Below are 8553 nucleotides of genomic sequence, written 5' to 3' on the forward strand. Positions count from 1 at the left end.
CAAACGTCCCCTAAAAGTTTACTAGATGTAGTTTGAAATTATATATAAATACTGAATATTTTGTTAAAAAGGAAATAAATATACTGAATATTTTATTATAAAAGAATCGAAATATTTATAGGTTGGAAGTTACTAATTATTTAGAGTATATTACAAAAATTAAATAAAAATAGCAACTTGCACGTATTTTGCACATTGACAACTTACACGTATTCTGCAAATTGACAACTTGCACGCATTCTGCAAATTGACAACTTGCACGTATTTTACACATTGACAACTTGCACGCATTTTGCATTATAGATAACTTATACGTACTTTGCTTATTAGCAACTTGTACGCATTTCCAAGAAATTTAGCAAAAAACATCCTACCTATTTAGAATTTAATGAATTATATCATATATTTATATTAAAAAATTATGAAAAGTTTCTCTTAAAAACATATATTTCGTAAACTTACAAAATATTTATAACTATTCTTTTGACATTATGGTTATTGAAAGAAATAATGAATATTTCTAGTATTGGAATTTGTCGATAAGTTTTGATTTACGTGCTGACTCACGCACGTTGTACAAAATAGCTAGGTAGATACCGAAGAAGTGTCACATGTACAGCATGTACAAGTTTTCGACTGTCAAGCCTACTAATTGTGGCATGGTGCAATGCGACGGCTTAAGGCTTATGCTCTAATAGCGTGGGGTGACGTCAAGCCAACATGACGAATCCCCAAGCCAAGGGCTGAGTCTCAACGGATCGCAGCGTGGTAACTGCTCTGCCGAGTACAACACCCCGCCAGGTACCTAAGTCGTTTACAAACGATTCCGAGTCTCTACATCGAACTAGTAACCCATGATCGACCGCTATAGGCAAGACAGATATAACGGACGGATATCGCCCCTGTCCAGCGCCTCATTCGGCTAAAAATGGCTCGTGCGATAAACGGCGTGTGCCGAATACCTAATAAATCACATTGTATTGAGCCTTTCGACTCACGAGACTCCTAGAGATATCGTTGCTTACTTTGTCTAGAAAGGATACGGCCTTAGAGGCGTTCAGGCATAATCCCACGGATGGTAGCTTCGCACCACCGGCCGCTCGACCGAGTGCGTGAACCAAATGTCCGAACCTGCGGTTCCTCTCGTACTGAGCAGGATTACTATCGCAACGACGATTCATCAGTAGGGTAAAACTAACCTGTCTCACGACGGTCTAAACCCAGCTCACGTTCCCTATTTGTGGGTAAACAATCCAACGCTTGGCGAATTCTGCTTCGCAATGATAGGAAGAGCCGACATCGAAAGATCAAAAAGCAACGTCGCTATGAACGCTTGGCTGCCACAAGCCAGTTATCCCTGTGGTAACTTTTCTGACACCTCTTGCTGAAAACTCTTCAAGCCAAAAGGATCGATAGGCCATGCTTTCGCAGTCCCTGTGCACACTGAGCAACGGGATCAAGCCAGCATTTGCCCTTTTGCTCTACGCGAGGTTTCTGTCCTCGCTGAGCTGGCCTTAGGACACCTGCGTTATTATTTGACAGATGTACCGCCCCAGTCAAACTCCCCGCCTAGCAGTTTCCTCGAATCGGATCACGCTAGAGTATTGTTGGCGATCGGCGCAATGGCTCACACCACTCTTATGCGCTTGGCTCTAGAAAACCGTGACAGTCGGAACGCAAGTTTTCGACGCACGCTTTCCGCCCAATCGAGTAAGTAAAGAAACGATGAAAGTAGTGGTATTTCACCGACGATATTACTATCTCCCACTTATGCTACACCTTGCATGTCTCCTTACAATGCCAGACTAGAGTCAAGCTCAACAGGGTCTTCTTTCCCCGCTAATTTTTCCAAGCCCGTTCCCTTGGCAGTGGTTTCGCTAGAAAGTAGATAGGGACAGTGGGAATCTCGTTAATCCATTCATGCGCGTCACTAGTTAGATGACGAGGCATTTGGCTATTTTTTTTTTTTTTTTTTTTTTTTTTTTTTTTTGGCTAGGAGGGGAATGCATTTACGCACGCCGGTCGCCAGGTTGACCAGGCAGTGTGGGACTCGACCCGAAGGCAATACCCACTAAACCTAACTCCTAGTATTATGCCTGGCGGGTGTTGGCGCAGGCAGCACGCATTAATACAGATGGTTAGCCGATCCCCTGTCGCTCACTTCTTATAGTCGTTGTTCGTGACCATTTGCTGAATCCGATTAGCCCTCCTATAAGTACTCTGGTGGAAATTACTTTTAATTCGTCACTAGTTAATATTTTTTCCGACACTAGATATTTCGCAGATTCCTCATGCCATACACCTCTGATATTTAGTGTGATGGAATTGTATGACACTGTTGACACATTGTACTTCTCTTTCACCTTGTTTTCCAGATTTTTATAATATTCTAACTTGCGTTTGTGGGCTCTAGCCATGTCCATGGATCCTCCAACAATTTGGGCATCCAGAACAATGGCTCTTCCACTTTGCGCCGCAATTAAATCTGGTTTTCTGGTGCCTTCCGCCGTCTTGAAGTTTGGTTCTAGGTCGACGTGCGAGTACGTTTTCTCTAGGGCTCTTTTTACATACTGACACACGGCGTTGTGTCTCTCAATTCGCTGTCGATGGCTCCTGTGGCATGTCTGTAAAATATGGTCAAGGGTTTCGGGAGCATTGCAACCCGCCCGACAAAACCTGTCTTGTTTTCTTCCCCTGGTGGTACGGGATCTTGTTGGCATTGCATTAATTCTAAACTTAATGCAGTTCATATAGTCTTTGCCCGACAGGAACCTACTGCCATCAATTACCCATCGATGTTGTGATGGGGTCTTCGACGATTTCGCGAGTGGTCCCCCGTCCACTGACTGATGCAGTAGCCGGGCCACCTCTCGTCTAATTGCTTTTGAGAAGACAGGACGTTGTTGTTGTCCTTTAACCGTTTTTCGCAGTTGGCAATCTCCAGTTTGTGGAATTCGTTTTCGCCCCAGTTTAATTTCATTAGCCGGTTTTTACGTCTCAGAGGTACCAGCCACCTTAAAGAGGGAAACGATAAGCCTCCGTCCTTAAAGTGCGCGTAAAAGTAAGCTGTAGTGAGGTCATTTGGTAATCTGAGCCAAGACTTAATCGCTTTTCTTACAGCACCGTCAAGTGATTTGAGAAGACCCAACTTGGCATTTCCCAGGGTTAGTTGATGTAACAGCCTGGGAATACCAATGGTTCTCAGTGCAAATAGGCGTTGTTGTGGCTTTAATGGTGCTTTTGTCAGTTTATCAATAATTATTTGGAGCTTGCTCTTGATATCCCCAATGTTGGCACCTTCTGGAGTAAATGGTACTCCTAAGTAGCACCAGCCGTCTGTTCTCGATAGAGCCGGAAGTTCCAGCCCTCCACATGTGAAGACGGTGTTATTGTCTACAAATGATTTCTTAACATGCGGTGCATTTTTAATGGAAACAGTGAACGATTTACTATTGTTGATTACAAGACCGCAGCTAGAAAGAAAGTTTGCTGCATGGTCCAATAATGACTGCAATCCTTTGATTGATGAAGCCACCAGAATTAGGTCATCTGCAAAAGCCAGTATATTATAGACCTTATCATCAATCCTGACTCCAATCTCTGGTGGTGATGTTTCTATTAGTCTGTTAATGACCAAGTTAAATAAGATGGGTGACAGGGGATCTCCTTGTTTTACACCGCACCTCGGACTAATGGGATCCGAGGTCCAGCGTCCAAGTCGGAGATTTGTCCAACCATGTTTATATAACTCTTCTATGTAGTTGATAAAGCTATGTGGCAGGTTATAGTACTTGAGTGTGTTTAACAGTGCAGCATGCGAAATTGTATCAAAGGCTTTAGCTACGTCGATTGAAGCTATAAATAGATGTTTGTGGTAGTGTCTGTGGTGCCTCAAAAAGTGATCAAGCGCGAAGATGTTGTGCGCGCAACCATCAACTGGTTGGAAAGCCTTTTGCCTATCGTCAATATGAATCTCATTAAGCAGCCGCCTGGCGAGCACTTTATTTAGCGTTCTAGTTAAGACTGATGACACTGTAATTGGTCTGTAATCGCCCGGATTACATGCGTTATCTTTCTTAGGAATTAGTGTTGTGTATGATTCAACCAATCTGTCTGGAATGCGGCCCATTAGTAACAGTAAGTTAAGCACATTTGCCAGGATGTCCACCGGCATCGACCTCAGAAGTTTGGCCGAAACACCATCAGGCCCAGGTGCTGTGTTTCTAGCTGGAAGCGCATTCTTAATCTCCTCAGAAGTTACCGGCTTCCATATGTGTGAGAGGTTTTCGTTTCTCGCTACCTGGCCGTACGGTGATGTATTCGATGTGCTTGTTAGAACATTTGTCCAGAATTGCACCATTATATCTGGTGGTGGTGTTGTAGAGGTAGTTTTGCAGTCTAAAATGTAAGCAATACATTTGCTAGGATTTTTGGTCCAGTGCTGTTGCGTGACTTTATAAGCTAACCTGCGCATCTGCCTTTTATTCATTTCTGGTGCGTTTTTCTTTTTAGTAGATTGAATTGAATTGAATTCTGGATGTTAAGAGAGTCATAGTTACTCCCGCCGTTTACCCGCGCTTGCTTGAATTTCTTCACGTTGACATTCAGAGCACTGGGCAGAAATCACATTGCGTTAACACCCGCTAGGGCCATCGCAATGCTTTGTTTTAATTAGACAGTCGGATTCCCCTAGTCCGTGCCAGTTCTGAGCTGACCGTTGAATGGCGGCCGAAGAGTACGACTGACCGACCGAAGCCGGCACAGAAACCTCGCAGCAAGAAAGATCCGCGGGGGGCCTAGACACGGGACCGAGCTCGGATCTAAGTCACAAGGACAATTTCACTTTGCCCATGCCCGGCACATCGGCCTACGCCCGCTTCCCAACCAAGCCCGGCACGCCCCGATCCCCAGAGCCAATTCTTATCCCGAAGTTACGGATCCAATTTGCCGACTTCCCTTACCTACATTTATCTATCGACTAGAGGCTCTTCACCTTGGAGACCTGCTGCGGATATGGGTACGAACCGGCGCGACACCTACCGTGGCCCTCTCCTGGATTTTCAAGGTCCGAGGGGAAGATACGGACACCGCCGCAACTGCGGTGCTCTTCGCGTTCCAAACCCTATCTCCCTTCTAGAGGATTCCAGGGAACTCGAACGCTCATACAGAAAAGAAAACTCTTCCCGTATTTCCCGACGGCGTCTCCAGGTCATTTTGGGTTACCCCGACGAACTCTCTTGCGAGGGCCCGACTTGTAAACGGTTCCGCTGCCGGGTTCCGGAATAGGAACCGGATTCCCTTTCGCCCGATGGGTGTGAAATTTTATTCAAAATAAAATACACCGACATCAACATAGGATTTCTCCTGGGGCTTAGGATCGACTGACTCGTGTGCAACGGCTGTTCACACGAAACCCTTCTCCACGTCAGTCCTCCAGGGCCCCGCTGGAGTATTTGCTACTACCACCAAGATCTGCACCGATGGCGGCTCCAGGCAGGCTTACGCCCACACCCTTCTGCGCACACCACCGCGACCCTCCTACTCACCAGGGCGTCAAAACGAACTATTATGAACGTTTCTCATGCCTTGGCGGCCGAGTATAGGCACGACGCTTCAGCGCCATCCATTTTCAGGGCTAGTTGCTTCGGCAGGTGAGTTGTTACACACTCCTTAGCGGATTCCAACTTCCATGGCCACCGTCCTGCTGTCTTAAGCAACCAACGCCTTTCATGGTATCCCATTAGCGTCGTTTAGGCGCCTTAACTCGGCGTTTGGTTCATCCCACAGCGCCAGTTCTGCTTACCAAAAATGGCCCACTAGGCACTCTGATCCAAATCTCTGGCTTCACTATTCAAGCAAGCCAGAGATCTCATCCATTTAAAGTTTGAAAATAGGTTGAGGTCGTTTCGGCCCCAAGGCTTCTAATCATTCGCTTTACCGGATGAGACTCGCTCATCGAATGCCAGCTATCCTGAGGGAAACTTCGGAGGGAACCAGCTACTAGATGGTTCGATTAGTCTTTCGCCCCTATACCCAGTTCCGACGATCGATTTGCACGTCAGAATCGCTACGGTCCTCCATCAGGGTTTCCCCTGACTTCGACCTGACCGGGCATAGTTCACCATCTTTCGGGTCCTAGCGTGTACGGTCTGAGTGCGTCTCTTCTCGCAATGAGAGTGAGGCGCCTCGGGATTGCAAGCACGCATCCGTGGATGCGGTCTGTCATCCCTCAGTTTACTTAAGCAAACCTTTACGTTCATTGCGCCTTTAGGTTTTGTATTTCCCAATGACTCGCGCACATGCTAGACTCCTTGGTCCGTGTTTCAAGACGGGTCCTGAAAGTACCCAAAGCAATAGCATCGCTGACCGGTAATAGAGTCCGTCCGAGGACACGGCAGCTAACAGCTCGAGGCGGCATCGATGCCGGACCAGGTCCGACGGCCAATAACCGTCCGTGCTTGCAACCGGCCGAACGCTTAAAAGCGACCCTATACCATATCGTTTATACCGTCTGGCAGTCGACCGGAGCACGCGGGGTCTGACGCGAATAAATTCGTGACAGGCTACCGCCGCGGTCGTAGATCGACACCAAACGGTCGCGACGTCCTACTGAGAGAGAAGTGCATGCCATCGCCGCCTAACGCATAAACCGACGGCGTATCGCAGGACGAATCCCGGTCAATCGCACGCCAATAAATGGAAGACAACGATACATTGAATCTCTCCTTTCGATCTTTCGGGTTTCTCAGGTTTACCCCTGAACGGTTTCACGTACTCTTGAACTCTCTCTTCAAAGTTCTTTTCAACTTTCCCTCACGGTACTTGTTCGCTATCGGTCTCGTGGTCATATTTAGCCTTAGATGAAGTTTACCACCCACTTAGAGCTGCACTCTCAAGCAACTCGACTCTGAGGAGAGATCCTCTCGATACGCGCAACGGTCGCTACGGGCCTGGCACCCTCTATGGGTAAATGGCCCCATTCAAGATGGACTTGAACTCGCCGCAACGCACCGAGATAATCGGATCCTTCCCTAACACTACATTTCCCAGCGTCCGTCTCCGGCCGCGGGATTTAGTGGTGGGCTCTTCCCTGTTCGCTCGCCGCTACTAAGGGAATCCTAGTTAGTTTCTTTTTCACCGCTTAGTAATATGCTTAAATTCAGCGGGTAATCTCATCTGCTCTGAGGTCGTATTATGATTATGATGTGCTTGCAAACGTTAGTAAGCAAGCGCACACAAAATCGACGAGGAACCTTTGAATCGTCCAAATTGCCGGAACGAAACCGCATTTCGAAGAGTTCGGGTTTCCGGTTATTGGGAGGGTCGCAAGAATATAAAATCTCTAGGACACACAACCCGCCGTAATCCCACAGAACGTCAACGAACGGAAATGTCCGATGTTGCAAAGTGGACTGGCTCACACGTTGAGTGAATTATTTAAGAGCACGCATATACGCGAAACTCCATCATTCGCCGGCAAGCCGTTTAAAGCAAGCGGCAGTCTGGTAATGTTATACGACTCTCAGCCAGAGGTGGTCCGGGAACAGTATCCAAGGACCGCAATGTGCGTTCGAAATGTCAATGTTCATGTATCCTGCAGTTCACATGTCGACGCGCAATTAGCTGCGTTCTTCATCGACCCACGAGCCAAGTGATCCACCGTTCAGGGTGATTTTATATATATTTATACATGTTTCGATCGTGATTCCCTCGAAATCGTTTAAGATAACTCGGGCGATTCTGAAACTAGTATGATTATGGTTACAATTAGTACACCGTAAAGCTTTCGCGTTTCGGTCCGAGATACAAAATCTCGTTTCAAAATTGAAATATGAATATTTCACTGTGTGTGAGATTGAAAAATCTGCTTTCGCTGATTTTTCATTTTCTTAAAACAACGCAATGAAGCGAATGTTCAAATTCGCACAATTTGAATAAAATGTGCAGAGTATATAGAATACTAACGCAAGCGTTTACTACAATCGACTTTAAAACACTAGACTTTCATCTAGCGCCCAAAGAATTGATTGAGCTATGCCTTTAAAGTATAATATTCAAAAAGAACGCCGTTTTCACAACGAACTTCGTCATTCGCTCAGGCATCTGGCGATACCGAGCAGATATACATGGCAGTGCTCTCACACAATGCATAAGAGCGCTAAGCGGTTGTAAACTGCGTCACGCTGCTTTTGCACACGCGCAATATTTTGCGACTAGCTCCGGTCAAACGTTAATGAAACGAATGATCATTGCCAGAAGCTTTTGCCCACAGTATATTATACTATAGGAGCGCACTTGATTACAGCAATAATTTGTCGAGTAATCACAAGATTTCATATTTGTGGTCAGCAGACCCAAATAATTTTAACTCGCACCGATCGAACGTTCATAAATGAATGATCCTCGGTGCGAGAAGCTTCGTCAGTTCTGCTGCACCACCCATCTATTTGACTTTAGTCCATTTGTAAAATCCTATATTATTAAAATATATAGATTTTATATTTGCGGTCCGCAGACCCAAATAATTTCAACTCGCTCCGATCAAACGTTCAT

General features: G+C 46.0%; 1 non-coding gene and 1 pseudogene across 1 annotated transcript; both read right to left on the reverse strand.

The window, feature by feature from the left end:
- Positions 1-723: 723 nt before the first annotated feature.
- On the reverse strand, positions 724-7190 carry LOC113364466 (annotated as a pseudogene).
- A 326-nt stretch (positions 7191-7516) lies between these two features.
- On the reverse strand, positions 7517-7671 carry LOC113364449. The gene has a single exon (XR_003366148.1). It is a non-coding gene; the product is annotated as a 5.8S ribosomal RNA (ribosomal RNA).
- Positions 7672-8553: the final 882 nt, after the last annotated feature.

The sequence above is a fragment of the Ctenocephalides felis genome, unplaced genomic scaffold, assembly GCF_003426905.1.
Source record: "Ctenocephalides felis isolate EL2017-DRISC unplaced genomic scaffold, ASM342690v1 CF-g0.4_SCAFFOLD_00845, whole genome shotgun sequence".
Classification (NCBI taxonomy): domain Eukaryota; kingdom Metazoa; phylum Arthropoda; class Insecta; order Siphonaptera; family Pulicidae; genus Ctenocephalides; species Ctenocephalides felis.